Raw genomic sequence first — 24,450 nt, 5'->3', positions numbered from 1 at the left:
GGCAACAAACGTGGAAAAAGGGTTAAAAGTTTGCAGGTACTTCATCAGATCCTTGCTGTCCACACTAAAGACAAATCCCAGGCAAACACACAAAATCAACAGATACAAGGTCTATGTCCTGGTGGCCAAAAATTAACTTGTCGCATGTATGTAGCGAGACATTGAAGTCGGGCCTCAAGAAACAATGATAATGGTGGAGTAGAATTCATAATAAGACATAGGAGCAGAATTAGGCCATTCGGCCCATTAAGTCTGCTCCGCCATTCGATAACGGCTGACCTATTTTTCCCTCTCAACCCCATTCTCCCTGTAAGTTTTGACTCGCTTACAAATGAAGAACCTATCAATCTCTGTTTTAAAAATATCTAATGCCTTGGCCTCCACCGCTGTTGGTGGCAATGAATTCCACAGATTCACCATCCTCCAGCTAAAGTATTCATCCTAATCTCCATTCTAAAGGTACATCCTTTTATTCTGAGGTCAAGACTGTCGCACTACTGGAAACATCCTCTCCACATCCACTCTAACCAGGACATTTATTATTCCATTTTTTTCAATGAGATCCCTCTTCATCTTTCTAAACTCCAACGAGCACAGGCCCAGAGCCATCAAATGCTCCACATAATATTAACTCAATCATCTCCAGGAACATTCTTGTAAACCTCCTCTGGAACCGTTCCATTGCCAACACATCCTTATTCAGATATGGTGCCCTAAAACTGCTCATAACATTCCAAAAGGACACAAAGTGCTGGAGTAACTCAGTGGGTTAGGCAGCATCTCTAGAGAACATGTATAGATTATGTTTGGATCTTCAGTCTGAAGAAAGGTCCCAATCTGAATCAACACCTCTCCATGTTCGCCAGAGATGCTGCCAGACCCACTGAGTTACTCCGAAGATGGACACAAAAAACTGGAGTAACTCCGCGGGACAGGCAGCTTCTCTGGAGAGAAGGAATAGGGTAAGAGTTGGCAGGGATCGTGATATGAAAGTGAGGATTGGCAGGGATGGGATAGAAGAAAAATAATTGACAGAAATACAAAGTGAGAAGGGTTTGGTTAGAGGAAGTGCTGAAAGGAATGGAGGCTGGGATGAATGAAGTTTAGGGAAAGGATATGGCAGGAGAGGGAGTTTTCAGGGATAAATTGGGAAAAGGTTGGTTGGTGGGATTGCAGTGGGAGAAGGGAATGTTTGGAAGGGATATAGTGGGTGATAGGAATGAGGTAGGAAACGTGAGGGGAAGGATAGGGGATGACGGGTGTGTGGGGGTTACAGTGGAGGGTGGGGACAAGGGAGATGAAAGGGGAGAGAGAGGATGGTGAATGTTGGGGAGTTAGTGAGGTGACGGAGAATGATGGGTCAACAGTGAAAATGAGTAAGGAACTAGAAGAGGGATTGAGGAGAGGGTGCAGGCGGAAGGGGAGTGGGTGGAGGGTGAGGGGATGATGAGGTGACTGGGTGGAGGGTTGAGCACGATGGAGTGATCGGGGGGAGGATAGGGGAATGAAGGGAGGTTGGGGGTTACATGGAATGAAGGGAGGACGAGGGAGTGATGGGAGGGTGAGAGGAGGGTGGAGATAATGAGGTGAAGAGGTGGTGGGTTAGTGAAGTGAGGTTTAGAGGTGATGAGGGAGGATTGGAGAGGGTTGGGGTGATGAGGGGGGAATGGGGAGAGAGGGTTGAAGGTGATGGGGAGGAGTGGAGGGGAGAGGGGGTTGGAGGTGACGGGGGAGGAGTGGAGGGGGTTGGAGGAGATGAGTGAGGATTGGGGAGTGGAGAGAGGGTTGGGGTGATGAGAGAGGATTGGAGAGGGGAGAGAGGGAGTTGGGGTGATGAGAGAGGATTGAGGAGGGGAGAGAGGGTTGGAGGTGATGAGGGGAGAGGGGGTGATGGGGAGGAGTGGAGGGGGTTGGAGGAGATGAGGGAGGATTGGGTAGTGGAGAGAGGGTTGGGGTGATGAGTGAGGATTGGGGAGGGGAGAGTTGGTTGTAGGAGATGAGGGAGGATTGGGGAGGGGAGAGAGAGTTGGGGTGATGAGGGAGGATTGGGGAGGGGAGAGAGAGTTGGGGTGATGAGGGAGGATTGGGGAGTGGATGGAGGCGATGGGGGAGGAGTGGAGGGGGTTTGAGGAGCATTGGGGAGTGGAGAGAGGGTTGGAGGTGATGGGGAGGGGATGGAGGAGATGAGGGAGAAGTGGGGAGAGGGTTGGGGTGATGAGGGAGGATTGGGGAGGGGAGAGTTGGTTGTAGGAGATGAGGGAGGATTGGGGAGGGGAGAGAGAGTTGGGGTGATGAGGGAGGATTGGGGAGTGGAGAGAGGGTTGGAGGTGTTGGGGAAGGAGTGGAGGGGCTTGGAGGAGATGAGGGAGTGGAGGGAGGGTTGGGGTGATGGAGAAGGTGGAGTGGGGAAGGCGAGCGACGGGTGAATGAGCGAGCAGGGGGGGGGGGAGGGTGATGAGAAGTGAAGGCGACGGGTGGGTGGTTGAGGAGAGGAGAGGAGAGGGTGGGGGAACCAGCTTGAGCCAAACCCATGCAAAGCTCCACTTCCTCAGAATAGGTGACGTCGGGCGTGGAGAAGAGGAAGAGGGGAGAAGGAGGGGTGGGAGAGGAATTAAAGAGCGGGAGGAAAGAGCCGGCGTTGGAAGAGCGAGTGAGCGAGGAAGCGAGGAGCCGGGGGCCGCAGCCGGGTTGAGTGAGCAGAGTGGCGGCGAGGGAAGGGAGGCCAGGACCGGCAGCAGCAGCCCCGCTCGGCCGCGGCCCGCCTCCGCCTCCGCCTCCACCAGGGCAGCGGGAGGGCACAGGCCGGGCTCCGGCCGCCCCCAGCCCCGCCATGGCAGCCAACATGTACCGGGTTGGAGGTAAGGGGCTTGCGGTGGCGCCGATCGGCCGGGCCGGGCTGGGCCGGGACCCGACCCGACCCGCGGGGGGCAGAGAACGGGAGAGGCCGGGCTGCAGCCCCGGCCCCCAGTAACACAGCAGCCCGGGCAGAGAGACACAGAGAACCCCCACCCACCATCGCCCCAGCTCTCCCCGCCCGGCGGCGCCAGCAACCCCTCACCCCCCCCCCCCCCCCGACCCCCATCCAGACACTACTCCCCCCGACCACCACAAACCCCCCCCCTCCCCTCCCTGACCCCAACCCACCCACCCTCCCTCCCCGACCCACACACACACCCCCCCTCCCCGACTCCCATCCAGACACCAACACCCCATTCCCGACCACAACTCCCCCTCCCCGACCCCGATCCAGACACTACTCCCCCCCGACCCCCACAACCCCCCCCTGCCTGACCCCAACCCACCCCCCCTCCCCGACCCTCAACCAGACACCACTTCCCACACCTCCCTCCCTGACCAGAACACCCCCCCCCCGCCTAGACCCCCACACCTCCCCCTCCCTGACCTCAACACCCCCCTCCCCAACCCCCATACCTCCCCTCCCCTCCCATCCAGACACCAACACCTCCCTCCCCGACCCCAACACCCCCCCTCCACCCATCCAGACACCACTTCCACCCCCCCCCTCCAACCCCAACACTCCCTCCCTAACCCCAGCATCAACCCCCACCCCCGACCCCAGAATCTCCCCCCCTCCGTGACCCCAACACTCTACCCCCCTCACTGACCTCAACACCTCCCCTCCCCGACCCTAACCCCGGTGCTGGCTCGAAGGGCCGAATGGCCCTATTGTCTAACACCCCCCTCCCGAACATCAACACACCCTCCCGGACCCCAATCAAACAACCCCTCCCACAACACCCCCTCCCCGACCCCAACACCTTCCCCGACCCCAACGCCTCCCCCTTCCCTGACTCCTGGATCCCCCCCACCACGACCCCAAAACTCTCCCCCTACCCCAACCCCAACCCTTCCTCCCTGATCCCACACCTCCCCTTCCCCCAACTCCCCGTCCCCCAACACCCTCCCCCACCTCTCCGACCGCCACATCCCCCACTCCCCAAACCCCACACCCCCCTCCCCCAACACCCCCTCCCCAACCCCAACACACCCTCCCGGACCCCAACCCAACACCCCCCTCCCCAACACACCCTCCCCGACCTCTCAGACCCCAACACCTCCTGCATCTCCCCCCACCACGACCCCAAAATTTCTCCCCCCTCCCCCTCCACCCTGATTCCACGCCTTCCCAACCCCAACACCTCCCAAGCCAAATCCACACATCCCCCCCCCCTTGGGTCTCCTGTTGTTTATCCCCTTCGTGTCTGTCGTTGTACCTCCCCTTCACCGCTATCCCCTCTCTCACGTGTCTTTTGTTGTTCCACCCTTTCATCCCCCCCACGTGTCCCTCCTCATCCCCCCCCTCCTCCCCGGTGTCTCAGTGTCCCTACCACTGAGCCACCACCCGTCCCTCAGCGTACCTCACCCACCCCCCCCTTCCCAGTCCCTCGGTGCACCTCCCTCCTCACCCACTCTCTTTGTTCCTCTCACCCCATCCCACCCACTTTCCCCAACTTACTTGGATCCCTAATCGCACACCCCCACATCACCTTCTCTTTATCCCTGTCTTTGTCCTTTCTCCCCATTCCTCTTACTGTCTCTCTCCCTCTACCCCCTCTCCCGTTCCTCAGTCCACTTGCCCTGTCCCGTCACCCCTCTTTCCCTTCAATGAGATTACATCCTCTAAAATCAGGGGGAAATAGGCACAGTCCATTTAATTTCCCTTCTTATGACAGGAATCAATCTGGGAAACCTTTGCTAAACGTTCTCTATCGCAAGTACATTTTTCCTTGGGTAGGGAGACCAGACCTGTACACACAGTATTCCAGAGCCAGTTTCACTAGAGGCTTAAAAAGTTGGACCAAAGTATTTCTGCTCTTGCACCTCGTTCCTATTGTATGCCTCTGTAGTTGCCTGCTGAACCTACACATTAACGCAGTGATTTGTGCACAAGCACACCCCGTGTTTCTAAACACCAACATTTTTCAATCCCTAATCATTTAAGAGAACGGAACTTTATACTTGCTGCAGTTTTACAGGTCCATTTATGCAATAATATAACAAATATTCATTAAATTAATAATCTGTAATACCAGGTTACCAGTCCACAATAGTTAAAAACTGAAGACGGTAGTGCAACTAAAATTACGTCTGCAGTAGATTATTGCCGAGGTTGTGGTTAGGGTTGTGCAGTGTTGTTCAAGACTCTTATGGTTGTTGAGATCCAATGGTGTGGCATGTTGAGCGGGTGACCAGGGTAATGTGGGTCGTTGATGATACTCTCTGCCTTTTTGAGGCAGCGCTTCCTGTAGATCCCTTTGATGGCGGGGAGGTCAGTATATTTGATGGACGGCAATGCCTACCACTGTCGGCATCCTCCTTTTGTTCCTGGGCGTTGTGTGTTACTAAACCAGGCCATGATGCACTCTACCATACACCGGTAGAGGTTCGACAGAGCATTTGGCATAGCTGAAATTTACTCTTTGTTTCATTTTTTCCCCCAATGATTTCCCATTTAACCATTCACTTAGCCTGTCTATAGTTCCCATGCATCTTTCTCACAACCCGCACTGCCATCCAGCTTTGTATCAACAGAAGCTTATTCCTGTTATACATAACATACTTATGGAAAGTGTAAAACACTTTAATCTGTCATGTAAATGATTGATGTTGATTGTGAATAGCTGGGACCCCTGTACCGCTCCCCTAGGCATTAGTCATCGTCATCTAATCTAAAATGAGCTGTGTATTTCTTCTTTGTTTTCAGTTTGTTAACCAATTCTCAATCTGCACCAGTATGCCACCGTATACCATGTGCTCGAATTTTGTTCAGTAACTTTCAGAGTGATACCTTTCCACAGACATGCTGAATGGTCAAATGCACCTCATCAACTGATTTGCCCGTATCTATTCTGCAAGTTACAACTTCAAAAACATCTTGGTTGTACTCAATCCTATTCCAATTTTCAAAGAGTCCTATAGCTCGTAAAACAGATTCCAGCATTTTCCCTCTGCCTGATGTACCGAACATAGATCATCTTGGGCTAATTGGGCTGCAATTCTCCAAGTTTCTCTCTTCCTCCTTTCTGAAATAGCAGGATTATATTTCCCACCTTCCAGCTGATGCAAACCATTCTGGAACCTGTGGAATTTTGGAAGATGACAAACCTGTACATCCACAGCCACTTCTTTCTGAACCCAAGAATACAGGCCATCTGGCTCTAGGAGTTTATCAGACTTGTGTTCCATTTAAGGTAGACACAAAATGCTGGTGTAACTCAGTGGGAAAGGCAGCATTTATTTCCAGTTGTTCCAAATGTTCCATTTATTTGTCCAATACTCATTTTTTTAAACTAATCCAAATTATGATGTACACAAACACAAAATATTTAATTTCTGACCCGTACTAATTTTAGAATGGTGCAGCACAGGAATAGGCCCACAATGTCTGTACCGACATGTTGCCCAGACCAACCTGCACATAATCCATATCCCTCCATTCCCTACATATCATGTGCCTATCCAAGGCACATGTCCTATCGTATCTGCCTCCACCATTGCCTCTGGCAGCATGTTCCAGGCACTAACCACCCTCTATGTGGGAAATAAAAATTGCCCCGCATATCTGCTTTAAACTTTGCCCTCTCACCTCAAAGCTGTGCCCTCTAGTATATTGATATTTTTATCCTGCGCTATTCTACCTATCTATGCCTGTCATTGTTTTATACGCTTGTATAACCTTTTTTACACATCAACAGAAGTTTACACACCCTGCTTTATTTCTTGCAAAAGTATTCATCTTTCCATTTTCTTTATCCACAATTTGATGCCTTTTGCTCGGCACTGACACTTTCTTAATCTTTACTGCTTTCGTTGATACTGATACAAGCCTTTCACATTCATCTAATGCTACCTATAACATATCTTCATTGCCATGGTTGATGCACGTTTTCCCCTTTTGATTCCACTAAAGGAATAAATATTACTTGCAAACTTTTAAATTAATTCTTTATTTGTTAGCCTATGCTTGTTTACTATCAGAACTTTCAATGTTATTTCACTTTCTGTCAGATTCGACTTATCATAGAGTGATACAGTGTGGAAACAGGCCCTTTGGCCCAACTTGCCCACACTGGCCAACATGTCCCAGCTACATGAGTCCCACCTGCCTGCGTTTGGTCCATATCCCTCCAAACCTGTCCGATCGATGTACCTGGCTAACAGTTGCTTAAACGTTGGGATAGTCCCAGCCTTAACTACCTCCTCTGGCAGCTTGTTCTATACACCCACCACCCATTGTGTGAAAAAGTTACACCTCTGATTCCTATGAAATCTTTTCTCCTTCACCTTAAACCTATGTCCTCTAAACCAGTGAAACCTGTGTTTCATATCATCTTAGTTTGTTTTATTCAGTTTGTATTAAATAACATATTTTATATGACATTTTAAAATGTAAACATCACATTATACTATCGATTACGTTCAATCTTTTTACCTCTTCCTGTTTCCTCTTAATCTCCACTCCCCTTCACACCTTCTCTCAAATTCCCTCCCCAACCTAATTCCCTCCTCAGTACTTTATTCTTCTCCTTCCCACCCCTCATCCTAGTCCTTCTCCCATCTTTCTTGTCCCCATTTCATCTGTATTATATTATCTCTGCCACTCGCTTGGCTCCCTTGTTCCTTTTTTGTGAAAGATTACTAATTCCTCTTGATCTTGTGTTTTTCTCATTCTCTGTCAATATCTTTGCATGTCCGTTGTGCAGACTCATTACCCTCTTTACATCCCGAATTATTTATGATTTTCTGCATTTCTGCTGTTGTTGTTCTCTTGCCCCTTTGTATAATTTATATCTACGGTTCTACAAAAAAAAATTATTTCCCTACTTCTCGTCCCCTTGGTTTTGTATCCCTGCATCTCAATATCTGTGTGACTTTTTTTTAAACCTATTTGTTCATAGTGAGTGTGCAGCACTGGGCCAATATAACGTTTATTGTTCATCCCTCACTGTTCGCAAACTGTGTTGTTTGGTTGGGCATTTAAGAGAAGCTTTTATGTGTGACAGTGGTCATTTATTAATCAGACCATTGTCTGATCTCCCTCCATGAAACACATGAGAAACTGCTGTATTAACAACATACTGACAATTATTTGGACAACATCAGTGATACCAGGATTTTATTCCAGATTTATTTGATTCAGAATTTAAATTTCCCAGATGCTGTGGTTGGAATTGAATACTTTCTCCAGAACAGTTTTTTAGGCTCCTCAAAATCTTATTTTAGTCATTTAACACTATGAACCATATCCTGTAAATATTCATTATCTGTATTCATGTACCTTTACATTTGTTCATCTGTACACAAATCTCACCTGCCATTTATTTAACTTTTCTTTGTGTCCTTGTCATTTTCTTTGTCCCAATCTGCCTTGAACCTTTCAGTGTGTCAAAAGCAGTCTCTCGCGTTAGGTGCATTCATTCTGCTGGGTGCGACTGTGACTATCTAATTAAGGCCTGTTTGAGAGAGAGAGAGAGAGAATGGAGGAGCTCTGAAATGTAAGTGAGATCACAAAGTGAAATAAAACAGCACAGGTCTGTGTATGGAAGATGAATTATAGAGGGAATGTGTGTTTGCTTGGGAACTGGAGATGAAATGGGACGGATAGCAGCGTGGAAAGGAAGTGATAGCAGTCTTGGTTGTACATGGTTGGATTTTTTCAAGAAATTGAATTCAGTATAAATAATGTAGTGGGATGGGAATTTGGGAATTAAAAATTTATATTATTTTGAATTGGGAGAAATGGGCTTGTAGCGGAGAGGGATGGTCTATACAGAGTGTACATCCCTGTGATGCGTGCAGTGTGGTAGATAACGTATTGTCGTTTAATTTATGGAGATTAAAGTAAGGTTATCTGGTCGGTGGTGGAAACAGTAAATAATCAATGGCATTGAGAGCCAAATGCTTTCGACAGCTGATAAGATTCCAAGGTGATCGATCGCTTCAGGACAAGCCATTTTATTGCACCAATTGATCACACAATGGTGAAAATGCAGCGAGTTTTAGCTGCGAAGTTCATTGGAACTCGTACCTTCAAGTTTCCCTCGATTAGCATTGTCCTCGGTGAAGAAGAGCCCGAAGGGAAGCTTGGATGTTTCCATTCTATGTGTCAGCTATGCGGTTGAGTGACAACACCCTTGCTTTAGGAAAGAAGACAGGTAAAAACCTGTTCCCATCCTGTAGAAAGTGACCTCAGGCGATACTACTGGGATCATGGGTGAAATGGCACTCACTGGTGCTCCCCTTTGTGTGAGATCTTGCATCGTATCTGCCCTCTCAGGTGAAGATTAAGGCCTTTGTCACTTAATGATGACGAGCAGAGTGTTAACTCAGTGCCCGAGCCTCCATCATTTTAAACACTGAACTTACTGTTCTGTGTAATGTCTAAGTGTAGTCAATTTGCTTTGTTCTTATTCATTTTTGGGAACTGGGTGTCAGCACAAGGCTAGCAATTACCCATTAATACAAACCCACTGACTCCCACAACTACCTCGACCACACTTCATCCCACCCTGCTTCCTACAAAGACTCTATCCCCTACTCCCAATTCCTCCGTCTACACCGTATCTGCGACCAAGATGACGTGTTCCATACCAGGACATCCGAGATATCCTCATTCTTTAAGGAACGGGGGTTCCCCTCTCCCATCATAAATGAGGCCCTCACCCATGTCTCCTCAGTACCCCACAGCTATGCCCTTGCTCCCCCTCCCCCTAATCGCAACAGAGTCCCCCTAGTCCTTGCCTTTCACGCCATCAGCTGTTGCATACAACACATAATCCTCTGATATTTTTGCCACCTCCAACGAAATCCCAACATTAGTCACATCTTCCCATCTCCACCTCGTTCCGCCTTTGTCTCCATTGTCAGAGTGAGGCTAAATGCAAATTGGAGGAACAGCATCTTATATTTTGCTTGGGCAGTTTACAGCCCAGTGGTATGAATATTGATTTCTCTAACTTCATAACCCTGGCATTCCTTCTCTCGCCATCCCTCTCCCATCTGTCGCACCAGATTCTTGTTCTCACCCAACAAACAGCTAACGATGGCAATACAATTTCCTTTATCATTGTTACTTTTTTACATATCTTTCATTCTTTGTTCTTTATCTCTCTACATCGTTGTCTATATCTCTCATTTCCCTTTCCCCTGACATGTCTGAAGCAGGGTCTCGACCCGAAACGTCACCAATTCCTTCTCTCCAGAGATGCTGCCTGTCCCGCTGAGTTACTCCAGCTTTTTGTGTTTATCTTCGGTTCAAACCAGCATCTGCAGTTCCTTCCTACACATATTCATTCCCAATTGCCCTTGAGAGGGTGGTGGTGCGAGCCCTTTTCGTCTCTGCTGTCTTTCTGTGAAACTGCCATTGGGGAGGGAGTTCCAAGATTTAGACCCCATGGCACTGAGGGAGAGGCAAAATATTTCCAGGCTGGGATGATTCAGATTCAGATTCAGAAAACTTTATTGTCTGTCGCAACAGAAAATCTTCTTTGACGTGGCTCCACATACAAACAAGACAATGTACTGACAAGCAGTCATACAACACAGACTTCTGCGAGCACACACAGTGTGCACAGATCTCAAAAGCAAGTACAAAGTAGTGTTTCCATACAGCTGCTGGCCATGTTGGCGTAGCCTGGGTTAGGAGATGGCACACACTGCTGAAGGCATTGTACACTAGAGATAGAGGGAGTGAATGTTGATGGACGGCAGTTATCAAGCAACTGGCTGCTACTTTCCCTTGTAGTAGCAAGGTTACCTCATTTAAATAATTTTAATGACTGTAAAAATATTAAATGCCATGTGGCATTAGATATATCTTTTTTTAAATTAGATCTTTTTGCCATAAGCTCCAAGCACTTATTCTCAAACGATTTTAGTTAGCTTGAAAGGAACGGGAAGTTATAGCTTAGACGTTGCTCCACACTTTTCTTGGACAGTAAAGCAGTTTTGTGTGACATTTAATGATGTTTCTGAAAGGCTCAAAAGAGCAAGAACTCGAATTTAGTTTAGTTTATTGTCACGTGTACCGAGGTACAGTGAAAAACATCCGCTGAGTGCTAACCAGTCAGAAAGACAATACATGATTACAATCGAGCCGTTCCCAGTGTAGAGATACATGTTAAGGGAGTAACGTTTAGTGCAAGAATTGTGAGGCAGGGCTGGGTTTCTCTCTGTTTTACTGGGCTGAGACTTGGAGTGTGCTTCCAGTGCAATGTCCCCTGTTGTTGTGTTGCAACTTCATGCAGTTCTTCATGGGTAGGATTTCTGTGGCCAGTTTCTAAAAGGGCACATTGCAACTCTTCTTGTTACTGGGTTGAGCCGCTGCCGAAAACAGAGAAATATAGAAACTAGGTGCAGGAGTAGGCCATTCGGCCGTTCGAGCCAGCACCACCATTCAATATGATCATGGCTGATCATCCAAAATCGGTAGCACGTTCTTGCTTTTTCCCCATATCCCTTGATTATGTTAGCCTTAAGAGCAAAATCTAACTCTCGTGAAAACATCCAGTGAATTGGCCTCCACTGCCTTCTGTGGCAAAGAATTCCACAGATTGACAACTCCCTGGGTGAAAAAGTTTTACCTCATCGCAGTCCTAAATGGCCTCCACCTTATTCTTAAATTGTGACCCCTGGTTCTGGACTCCCCCAACATGGGGAACATTTTTCCTGCATCTAGCCTGTCCAATCCCATAAGAATTTAATATGTTTCTATAAGATGCCCTCTCATCCTTCTAAATTCCAGTGAATACAAGCCCAGTCCACCCAGTCTTTCATCATATGTCAGTCCCGTCATACCGGGAATTAACCTGGTAAACCTACGTTGCACTCCCTCAATAGCAAGAATGTCCTTCCTAAAAATTATGAGACCTTAACTGCACACAATACTCCAGGTGTGGAAAAGATGGAAGAGAGGTGAGAGAGTGATCCCTGAGCATCAGAGGGGACCTGGACGGTCTGGTAATCATCGTGCCCACAGGAGGTATGATCTTGATCAAGACGGCAATGTTTATTCACCAGTACTGGAGCTGAATACTTGTGACAAAACTTTGCCAAACAGTCTCAGTAAGGATATGAGTGCTGTGACTGAATGCCTGAGTATTCTGTGCCATCAAATGCCTGTGCCTGATTCACTTGGTCCTATGCAGAGGTCACTTCACCCTGAGCATGGAGTTTGGGTGGAATCCTTAATGTAGCAGTAAGCAGCTTAATATGGACGTGACAGACATCAGCAGCAGATTCAACAGACAAAGACCATGCTCCTCTCTCTGGGGCCAAGCAGTCCACACCAAAGATCCTATAGCAAGCAAGATAGACCACTCCTAAATGCAATGGGCTGACGTGTAATACGCAACGGAGCAGAACGTGGGCCTTTTTTTCATCCATTTCAGTAAGCCAACCCGACCCGACTCGCAGTGTAATCAGCGTTGCGGGGGAACAGTTTGTGTTAATAAATTATAATTCTGAAAATGAGGAGAATATTTTTCCCAAATAACTTTTATTTTTACGAGGATGTTTCCGTAACCGGCTTCCGTCTCCGCACTAGTATCCTATGGGATCTTTGGTGCGGAGACGGAAGCCGGTTATGGAAATGGGGCCATGAATCTGCCCATGACCGCACTACGTCTTTTTCGTCGAGTGCTCTATCTTGCTCGCTATAGGATCTTTGGTCCACACCCAATTGAGATTATCTATGAGATTGTGTTAATCTCTCAGTATGGACAAAGAATGCAGTTAGAGTAGGAAGGAACTGCAGATGCTGGTTTAGCTAACATTGTTAGCAAACAGCTAACAATGGCTGTTTCCTTTATCATCGTTACTTTTTTGTGTACCTTTCATTCATTTGTTCTATATCTCTCTCTACATCACTGTCTTTATCTCTCATTTCCCTTTCCCCTAACTAGGCTGAAGAAGGGTCTCGGACCGAAACACCACTCATTCCTTCTCTCCAGAGATGCTGCCTGTCCTGCTGAGTTACTCCAGTATTTTGTGTCCCTTTGCAGTTAGATTGTTGACCCTTGAAAGTTCCGGGGGAAACGGTCACTAAAACGTCGTTGTTAAGTGAGAAAATAAAGAATATTGTTTTTCACACTAGTGTAGATGAAAATCTCACGGGTGACATTTTTTAACGTTGCATTAATGTTCACATCATTTTGAGGATAAAAAGCGCTTGGAAGAGCAAGAATCCTGCCAAAAAATGGTAACAATCTTCCTAAGAGAACACTGGATCCAGAAATATTCCAAAAATTGTCTCATGGTTTTTCAACCGTGCAAATCTTTTGCTTTAAGAATTTGTCAGCTTCTGCCGGGGCCGGGATCCTTATGGTCAGCTGAACACCACCTACCTCCAAAAATCCAGCACTTCCTCAGCACAGTATTGGATATCAACATTATTCTTATTACACAACAGCACTGTTGGACCACAAAATTATTTTAAGCCCTGGTGCAGGTTTAGAACTCAGAGTCTCCTTCTCAGTGAAACGAGCGGCATGCCCAGATTACGTGTGTAAATGGATCTGCCTCGTGTTGTACACAGCAGGTGATGCCTTGCTGTCCTGGATTCCAGTATTCGGGTCGTACCCCACTAAACCAGTCCTCCTCGCCCTTCCCCTCTCTTGTGTTTTGGGCCTTCCTAATGGGCCTGTCTCACTTAGGCGACTGCCAGGGACTAGGTTTAATGGAATTCACCTACGACATCTGGCGTCAACCTACGACAATGCCTGAGAAAATCTACAACAGCAAAATTTGTCCCCACTGTCGTTGAAAAATTTTCAACATGTTGAAAATTTTGCGGCAGTCGCCTGTAGTCACCCAAAAAATCGCCTAAGTGGGACAGGCCCATTAATCTCCATTCGGTCGGGAATTTGAACACTTAAGAAATACCACTTCTTTTCCTTTCTGTCTGCATGGTACGATTTGGGACAACATTTGTATATTGTAAGCAAGAGATGAACAGCATTAGAACCTCTTGTTGTTCATTGGAGTGATGAACTTGAAACCAATCTGGCTGCAGAACACATTTGCTGAATGGATAGGAAAACTTAATAAGTACATAAGTGATAGGAATAGAAATAGACCATTCGGCCCATTAAGTCTACACCACCATTCAATCATGGCTGATCTATCTCTCCCTCCTAACCCATTCTCCTGCCTTCTTCCCATAACTCCTGACACCCATACTAATCAAGAATCTTTCTATCTCTGCCTTAAAAATATCCATTAACTTGGCCTCCACAGCCTTCTTGGCAATTAATTCCACAGATTCACTACCCTCTGACTAAAGAAATTCCTCCTCATCTACTTCCAAAAGGAACGTCCTTTAATTCTGAGACTATGACCTCTGGTCCTAGGCTCTCCCACTAGTGGAAACATCCTCTCTGCATCCACTCTATCCAGGCCTTTCACTATCCGGTAAGTTTAAATTGTCCCCTCATCCTTCTAAACTCCAGCGAGTACAGGCCCAGTGCTGTCAAAAGCTCAAATGAGTGGTATGGGTCAAACACAGGCAAATGGAACTTGGGCATCTCAATGAGCATGGACAAGTTGGGCCTGTTTCCGTGCTGTTTGACCTGTGACTCTAATTTCAACTGCGTTCAGCCTTGGGGAATTTAAAAGGAATGACAATTTAAAAAATCTTGTCAAACTTGCTGAATGCAAAGCCATCACTCAGTAAGTTTGTCTCAACTGCGTGTTGTGATTATGTTTCTTCAGCCCAGTTTTTGGTCCTACCTGTGACAGCACGATTGGTCAATGCTTTTGATGTGACTTCCTATATGGCACTGGAATAAAATAAAGGGTTTTTCTCATCACATCAGGCAGTCCAGAACAATATTCCAGCATGAGACTCCCCATTGCTCAATGTCTGCAAGTTAATTGTGTAGTTGAATGTCCAAATTGACGGTGTTGTTTTTGCCTGTGTAAGACTAATTTTTTTAATTTTTTTTTAGATTGCGTCTTCTTTGAAAACTCTTCAAGCAATCCATTCTTGATAAGGAGAATTGAGGAATTGAACAAGGTAACCACTTGCATATTGAAACCTTTAGACTTTAGAAGTACAGTGTGGAAACGGGGCCTTCGACCCACCGAGTATGCGATGACCAGCGATCCCCGTACAATTACACTATCCTACACACCTGAGACAATTTTTACTGAAGCCAGTTAACCTACAAACCTGTACGTCTTGGAGTGTGGAAGGAAACCGGAGCATCCGGAGAGGGTATAAACTCCGTACAGATAGCATTCGTAGTTAGGATCGAACCTGGGTCTCTGACACTGTAAGGAAGTAACCCTACCACTATGCTGCCCTCAGCCCTTTACTATATGTTTTTTTCAGTCAAACCAAAGGATCCTTGTTGTGGCCTTTTACGGGCACTTAACTAAGAACCAATCTATAGTTCAGGGCTTACAAAATATCTAAATTTTCAAAGGGTTTTACCGTTTAACACTTGTAACAGATTTGCATCTCCTACCTGAAGTGCAACCATCATGTAGTGTCTTCCCTTTGACAATACTGTTGGATCCTGTCATTAATACCAGATTATTGGAATCTCATAGTCTATGTGCTTCACCATGTGCTTATTAATTTAACTCTCCGTCTGATTTATTTTCAGTGTAGTAGAGAGATTCAGAGTTATAGAGATGAAACTTGCAAAACATATGCTTTGACCCACCTAGTCTGCACTGATCATCAAACAGCTATTTGCATTAATCCCCTTTTTTCAATTCTCATCATCACATTGCCATCAGCTCTCCCCAGAGTCTATAATTTACCTACACACCAGCATCAATTAACTTACCAAACTGCTAGTCTTTGGGATGTGGGAAGATACATGAGGAGTCGAGGAAACCCACGTGGTCACAGGTAGAATGTGCAAACTTGGATAGCATCTGAGATCAGCATTGAATCCGGGTCTCTGGTGCTGAGAGGCACCCTCTACCAACTGTGTCACTGTACTGTTCAAATGGTTTTACTGTATTGTTGGGTAAGGGTGATTAAGATTGGAGGTGCAATTATTTTAGATAGTTCAACCACCGAGAGCAGTGAGAAACTAGGCCAAGATATGTCAAACTTTCAGCTGTTAGATTTAAGGACATGGAGATAGTGAATATCTTGTCTTTTTTCTCCGATAGAGGAGGCTATTCGGCTCTTGAGGCCTTTAAGAGGAGTCTAAACAATCCTATTTCACCACTTTCTTGGCCAAAGCTGCTTCTCGCTCACCTACCCAACTGATTCACCTGCCAACACGAGGGAAAATGACAGTCACAGATTAACAGGCATATTGGGGAGGAAGGACAGTGCAGTGATGGAGATTGCATACATTTCCCATGTACTGCATTGGAAGTCAGGATCCAACGTGTATGGTTGATATATACAGTCAATATAAAGAGCACGATACAAAGTTTAACTTCAACCTCGTCAACCTTGCTGGTAGAACAACGTTTCATCCTCGTTGCTGCCTTTATTAAAAGGTGCTCTGTGTAGCTCAATCTGTTATTTGCGTCTAACAACAACAAAACCAAAAACAAGACTGCAACATCAGTCATCACTTTTGAATGACTTCAATAAAACTAGTAGCTTTAATTGGGTAAGTATATTGGGTAACTAAATAAGGAAGTGGACAGTGAAGCAGGACCACAACATATTTAGCTGAGTGTTTACATGGTGTTTGGGTGCATGTTTACAACAGAATTGGTGGTATTGTGCACAGTGAAGAAGGTTGCCTAAGGTTACAGCAGGATATAGATCAACTGGCAATGTGAGCAAAGGAATGACAGGTAGGACTTATCCCAGACAAATACAAAGTGATGCATTTTAGGACATTAATGAACCGGATTTGATAAGGGAACTCAAGGTAAAGCAACCATCAGAAGGTAGTGACCATAATATGATAAATTTAATCTGCAATTTGAGAGGGAGAAGGTAAAATCAGAAGTGTCAGTATTGCAGTTGGACAAAGGGGACTATGGAGGCATGAGGGAGGAGCTGGCCAAAGTTGACTGGAAAGGGATCCTAGCAGGGATGATGGTGGAACAGTAATGGCAGGAATTTTTGGGAATAATCCAGATAATGCAGGATCATTTCATTCCAAAGAGAGAAAAGATTCTAAGGGGAGTAAGAGGCGACCGTGGCTGACAAGGGAAGTCAAGGACAGTATAAAAATAAAAGAGAAGACGTATAACATAGCAAAGATAAGCGGGAAGCCAGAGGATTGGGAGACTTTTAAAGAACAACAGAAGGTAACTAAAATGGCAATATGTGGAGAAAAGTACGAAGGTAAGCTAGCCAAGAATATAAAGGAGAAACAGGTGAATTTATTATGGGGAACAAGGAAATGGCAGACGAGTTGAACAGGTTCCTTGGTTCTCTCTTCACAAAGGAAGACACAAACAATCTCCCAGATGTACTAGGGGACACAAGATCTAGGGTGACGGAGGAACTGAAGGAAATCCACATTAGGCAGAAAATGGTGTTGGGTAGACTGATGGGACTGAAGGCTGATAAATCCCCAGGGCCTGATGGTTTGCATCCCAGGGTACTCAAGGAGGTGGCTCGAGAAATCGTGGACGCATTGGTGATCATTTTCTAATGTTCTATAGATACTGGATCAGTTCCTGTGGATTGGAGGGTAGCTAATGTTATCCCATTTTTTAAGAAAGGAGGGAGTGAGAAAGCAAAGAATTATAGACCGGTTTGCCGCGTCAGTGGTGGGGAAGATCTGGGGTAAATTATTAAAGATGTAATAGCGGCTCATTTGGATAGCAGTAACAGGATCGGTCCAAGTCAGCATGGATTTATGAAGGGGAAATCTTGCTTGACTAGTCTTCTGGAATTTTTTGAGGATGTAACAAGTAAAATGGATAAGGGAGAGCCAGTGGATGTAGTGTACCTGGACTTTCAGAAAGCCTTTGATAAGGTCCCACACAGGAGAGTAGTGGGCAAAATTAGAGCACATGGTATTGGGGGTAGGGTATTGACATGGATAGAAAATTGGTTTGCAGACCCAAAATAAAGAGTAGGAATTAATGGGTCCCTTTCAGAATGGCAGGTAGTGACTAGAGGGGTGCTGCAAAGCTCGGTGCTGGGACCGCAGCTATTTACAATATAAATGATTTAGATGAAGGAATTAAAAGTAACATTAGCAAATTTGCAGATGACACAAAGCTGGGTGGCAGTGTGAACGGTGAAGAGGATGCTATGAGGATGCAGGATGACTTGGATAGGTTGGGTGAGTGGGCAGATGCAGTATAATGTGGATAAATGAGGTTATCCACTTTGGTGGCAAGAACAAGAAATCAGATTATTACCTGAATGGTGTCAGATTAAGAAAAAGGGAAGTGTAACGAGACCTGGGTGTCCTGTTACATTAGTCACTGAAAGTAAACATGTAGGTATAGCAGGCTGTGAGAAAACATGACAAAACAGACCACAAGCAACAATAAGACTATATGTTTGGCATCAGAAATAGGATGGGTACCTGAAGATGTCATGAAGGATGCAGTAGTTTTCTAACCTCTGATAAATAGTAATTCACCTGAAATGATTGATTCTGCTTCTTTTGCCACAGTTGACCTTGGCCTGGCCTGCTGAGAATTTCCTGAACACTTTGTTTGCATATGCAATATATGTGATAGTGTGGTTAGAGAGGGCCATTTGGGGGATAGACGCTCTTGTTTCATATAAAGGGCGGCATTGTTAAAGTCCAAATGCATTTTTGTTTTTTTTAAGTTGGCAAGTTAATTGCAAAGGGATACCAATTGACCTTCGGGGAAAAAAACTCTTCTGGCAAGGTACACAGATAGGAAAGGTTTAAAAGGATGTGGGCCAAATGCGAGCAGGTGGGACCAGCATGGATTTGTCGTCATGGGCAAGTTGGGCTAAAGATCCTGTTTCCATGCTGTATGACTCTACGAGTCTATGATACTGTATATGATTGTAACCCGCAACCTTGGCGTGATCTTTGATTCCACCCTCTCCCTTGAGCCTCACATCCGCCATGTCATTAAAACCTCCTTCTTTCATCTCCGCAACATCGCCAAACTCAGACCCTCTCTCACACCGCCTGCTGCTGAAAGACTCATCCATGCCTTCATCTCCTCCCGACTGGACTATTGCAACTCACTTCTCCTTAGCATCAGCTCCACCTACATCAACCGACTCCAACTGGTCCAGAACGCAGCCGCCCGACTCATCACCCACACCAAATCCTGGCATCACATCACTCCAGTCCTCAAAAAATTTCACTGGCTTCCCATCTCCCACCGGATCACCTACAAAATCCTGGTCCTCACCTACAAAGCCCTCCACCATCTGGCCCCCCCCATATCTCACTGACCTCCTCTCCCCCTACCAACCCTCACGGTCCCTCAGATCCACATCAGCCGGTCTCCTCTCCATCCACAAGTCCAACCTCCGCAGTTTTGGGGACAGAGCCTTCTCCAGGGCAGCTCCCAGGCTCTGGAACTCCCTCCCCCAACTGATCCGCAATTCCGTGTCCCTCACCATCTTCCAATCCCGCCTCAAGACCCATCTCTTCATCTCTGCCTATCCTTAGCCCCACGTCCCCGTCCCTTTTCATCTGTGCATTAATTGCCTCATACTGTGTTTTGTATTGAATTCTGTCTTTACTTTGTGTACTAGTCATGTCTCTACTATTTATTTCATTCCCCTTACATGTTTTTCCTCTACATGCTCAATTTTTGTAAGGTGTCCTTGAGACTCTTGAAAGGCACCCATAAATAAAATTTATTATTATTATTATTGTGAGTGGTAATATATTATGTTAGATTGAGAGATTGGCTGGCAAGTCCTAGACAAAAGTGAGTTTTAAAGGATAGGATTTTCCTGCAATAATATCTCAAAATATAATAGTTTGTTTCAGAGAGTTTCAGAGTGTTAGGACTGGGAAACTATGTTCGCATGGACAAGTTCAATGTGCATGTGAGGGGAAAAAAGAATGCCCAGTATTTCCACACCCTTTTGTGGGAAAGTGCAATAAAAGAGATTTGTGCATTTAAGTTTAAGAAGGAACTGCAGATGCTGGAAAATCGAAGGTAGACAAAAATGCTGGAGAAACTCAGCGGGTGAGGCAGCATCTAAGGAGCGAAGGAAATAGGCAACGTTTCGGGTCAAAACCCTTCTTCAGACTGTGCTTTTAAGTGTGCTTTTATCAGGGTAGTTGTGCAGTGCTGTTAAATGAAGGCTGAAGTGTCAAGGGACATTCATAGGGCATTAGTTTTAAGGAGCGGTGTTTTATTTTATTCTTGTACAAGATCTAGATCAGGCCACAATTGGAATAGTTACACATTTTATTTGCTTGTTGCTGTGCATCAAAATTTTTCTGTGCATCGCAAGACCATTAATGGTGCACTTTGGGACTTAAAATATGCCACCTGCTCTTCCTTTGATGAGGCCCGGCCCTGAAGTTAGCCACAAATTCTATTGCCTCAGTAACTGAACGATTGGGCTCTTGCATTCGGGACTGGGTGGCACACACTTGGACATTCTTGTGCGGAGGCAGAGGGTTGGACAGCACGTCATTGGTGGGGGGAGATAAGGCAGGAGAGGGTCCAGTAGTTGGTGGAGTTGCGAAGTATTTGGGTGTCCTGTTGTCACTTGGATGTCAGGGACAGAGGGAACTTCAGACCTGCCATTCTGGATGTTCTTCTTCTTCTTATCGAGTCCACACACAAGATTAGAAGTTGTTCAGCCAGAGCTGAACACACTTCTCGGCATCTGCACAATGGTGTCTGTCTTGCGCTTCTTGTGCTTCTTGTGCGTGGTGGTGGAAAGATTGTTTGAAACAGGGCCGCGACGTGAACGCTCTTTCCTTGGCCCCTTCTGGATGTTGAGTGAGGTCAGGAGTCCAACTGCATAGGGGGTGGGAATGGCTGTTGAATAGATTCAATGGTATGTTAGCTGTTGGTAGGTTCGAAACAAGTTGTACATTGAGACTGTAGTCTCAAGGATGACTTGCATCACAGAATGGCCAGTCAATGGGTGGCACATTAGCATAGCTAATAGAGCCAGCACTAGTGGTACAGGTTCAATCCTGACCTCCAGTGCTGTCAATGTGGTGTTTGCACTTTCTCCCTATGACCAAGTGGGTTTCCTCCAGCTGCTTTGGTTGTCTTCCCCACACCGAAATTTCAGGAGATAGTTATTTTCTCATCATCTAGATTGGTTGAAGAAGAAATTCCCGCACTTTTATTTCCAAATTGTGAGTGCTTAATAAATCACAGTTTTGTAAATACATAGAGTATCTCAATGAAGTGTGAGAGGCTGGATGGAGCTGAGAGTTTTTAACCTGTCCGCCTGTTTCAAGATGAGGTGTAGTTGCTGTGGTTGGAGCTTGATGTTGAGTGAGGACAGTCCTGCAAAGAATCTCAGAGTTGGCCAGCATTGGAATTGCTATAGTTGAGGGAATACTTGCTACAGGGTGAGGAGATGAGCAGCACTATTTGACTTTAGAGTGGGAGAAGAGAATAATTTAGGTTTGGCCAGGATTGGAAGTGGACATGGGCTCATAAGGTATATGCGCCACATTAATAGAGGTGTAAATTGAGACAGAATCTGACAGGTAGAGCCACACTGTCACTGCCAAGGGTACAAAGTACATCTGGAGATACAATGGCATGCAAGTAAGGCAATGCTACAGTGGTCATGGGGGATTTCAATATGCAGTTGGACTGGGAAAATCAGATTGGTACTGCACCTCAAGAGAGAGAATTTGTTTATTTGAGTTTAGTTTATTGTCACATGTACGAAGGTACAGTGAAAAGCTTTTGTTGCAAGCTATCCAGTCAGTGGAAGGACAATACATGATTACAATCGAGACATTTACAGTATATAGATACATGATAAGGGAATAACGTTTAGAGCAAGGTAAAGCCAGTGTAGGGTGCCTATGAGATAGTTCCTTAGAGTAGCTTACAGTTGAGCCTGTCAGGGAAAAGGCAATTCTGGATTTGGTATTGTGTAATGAACCGGATTCGATTAGGGAGCTTCAGGTAAAGGAACCACAAGGAGGTAGTGACCATAATATGATAAAATTCAACCTGCAATTTGAGAGGGAGAAGATAAAATCGGATGTGTCGGGATTACTGTTGAGCAAAGGTGACCACAGAAGCATGATGGAGGAGCTGGCTAAAGTTGATTGGAAAGGGACCCTTGCAGGAATGACGGTGGAACAGCAATGGCAGGAATTTCTGGGAACAATTCAGAAGATGCAGGATCTTTTCATTCCAAGGAGGAAGAAGAGATTCTAGGGGGAAAATGAGGCGGCCGTGGCTGACAAGGGAAGTCAAAGACAGCATAAAACTAAAAGAGAAGGCATACAACACTGCAAAGATTAGCGGGAAGCCAGAGGATTGGGAAACTTAAAAAAAACAAAAAAACAACAGAACCAAAAAGGCAATATGGGGAGAAAAGATATGAAAGTAAGCAACCCAATATTATAAAAGAGGATAGCAAAGGTTTTTCACGTATAAACAAAGTACAAAAGAGGCAAGAGTGGATGTTGGACTGCTGGAAAATGATGCTGGAGCAATGATAATGAGGAATAAAGAAATGGCAAATGAATTGAACACGTTTTTTGCATCAGTCTTCACAGTGGAAGACACCAACAACATGCAAGAGAGTCAGGGGGTGGAAGTTAGTGGAGTGCCGATTACTAAGGAGAAGGTGCTTGGGAAACTGAAGGTCTGAAGGTGGATGTCACCTGGACTTGTTGGACTGCACCGCAGGTGGCTTTAGAGATTGCGGAGACATTAGTTGTGATCTTTCACGAATCATTAGAGTCAGCAGTAGTTCTAGATGATTGGAAAATTGTAAATATTACCCCGCTGTACAAGAAAGGAACAAAGCGGAAGAGTGGAAACTATGGGCCAGTTAGCCTGACTTCAGTGGTTGGTAAGATTTTACAGTCCAAGGATGAGGTTTCTGTATATTTAGAAGCACACGATAAAATAGGCCAAAGCCTGCATGGTTTTGTGAAAGGGAGATCTTGTCTGAGAAGCCTGTTGGAATTTTTTGAGGAACTAAATAGCAGGATAGACAAAGGAGAGTCAGTGGATGTGGTTTTCCAGGATTTTCAGGTGGCCTTTGTTAAGGTGCCATAAAAGATTGTGCTAAAGAGCCCATGATATCAGAGGGCTGATACAAGCATGGATAGCAGGTTTGCTGGATAGCAGAAGGCAAAGAATGGCAATAAAGGAGGCCTTTTCTGGTTGGTGCTGTGGCCGCTACTCTTCAGGATGTATATTAATGATTTGGATGAGGGAATTGAAGGCTTTGTGGCCAAGTTTGCAGATGATACGAAGATAGGTAGTGTAGAGAAAGCAGGGACTCTGCAGAAGGACTTGGACAGGTTGGGAGAGTGGGCTGAGGAATTTCTTCAGTCAGAGAGTGGTGAATCTGTGGAATTTATTGGCACAGAAGTCTGTAGAGCCTGTGGATATTCTGTGGAGATTGACAGATTCTTGCCTAGTAAAGGATTATGGGGAGAGGGCAGGAGAATGGGGTTGAGAGGGAAAGATAGATAGTGGAGTAGACTTGATGGGCTGAATGGCCTAATTCTGCTTCTAGAACATGAATTTATGTGGGGGGCAGGAATGGAAGGGATAACGAGATTGAGCCAAAATGTACAGAGGACATCAAAGTGGTTTTGTGAGGAAGGGAGTGAATCTTCGATGAAGGGAGGGGGTGACCCAGGGCCCAGGTGAGGTGGGGGAGGGATGAACTGGGCCTGAGTGGGGAGGGTGAGGGGTAACTGTTTCCTGGGTGAGGAGGGAGAGGGGTGACTCGGGCCTGGTGAGGATTGAGCGGTGACCAGGGCCTCAGGTGTGAGGTGGTGGAGGGATGACTGTTCCCCCGCCTGAGGTGAGGGTGGGGTGACGACCCCACGGGAGGTGAGGGTAGGGTGATTGGGGGTGGGAGGGGGGAGTGAGCATTGAGTCTGGAACTTAGGAGGCAGTGGGTAGGCAAACATCAGTCAGACGAGCTGGCACACTACATTCCATATCGTAGCATTTCTGCATGTGTCTGGCCCTTGGGATCTCTGTGTTCACTATTTCTGTACAACACGTACATGATCTGACTCTCCTCGCTGTTCACTGTTTCAGACTGTTAATGGTAACGTGGAAGCAAAGTGTGTGTGTTTCTACCGGAGACGGGACATTTCGAGCAGTCTCATCGCACTCGCTGACAAACATGCAAGTAAGTGTTTTTATTTAACGTAAACATTTGATGTAACATTGGCCGCAAAGCTCCATTTATTGCTTATCCCTCCTCTTTGATAAGCTAATGGGGAGGTTTTCTCCCAGACTCCATTTTTGTTTGGTATTCTTATACCTCCTTGATGCCTCACTTGTTCAGGTGTTGCCTTGCATCAAGTTTTGCTCTTGTGTTCATGTTGGGACAGGCTTTAATGAGAT

At 46.0% G+C, this 24,450-nt stretch overlaps 1 long non-coding RNA gene across 1 annotated transcript; it reads left to right on the top strand.

Annotated features, from left to right (window-relative positions):
- Positions 1–8,483: 8,483 nt before the first annotated feature.
- Positions 8,484–24,204, top strand: LOC116969770. The gene is made up of 3 exons (XR_004410919.1): positions 8,484–8,516; positions 14,967–15,034; positions 24,139–24,204. It is a non-coding gene; the product is annotated as an uncharacterized LOC116969770 (long non-coding RNA).
- The last annotated feature ends 246 nt before the right edge of the window (positions 24,205–24,450 follow it).

The sequence above is a fragment of the Amblyraja radiata genome, unplaced genomic scaffold (genome assembly GCF_010909765.2).
Source record: "Amblyraja radiata isolate CabotCenter1 unplaced genomic scaffold, sAmbRad1.1.pri scaffold_1142_ctg1, whole genome shotgun sequence".
In the NCBI taxonomy this organism is placed as follows: domain Eukaryota; kingdom Metazoa; phylum Chordata; class Chondrichthyes; order Rajiformes; family Rajidae; genus Amblyraja; species Amblyraja radiata.
Note: the sequence above shows the minus strand (reverse complement) of the source record. Positions and strands in the feature narration are given on the sequence as shown.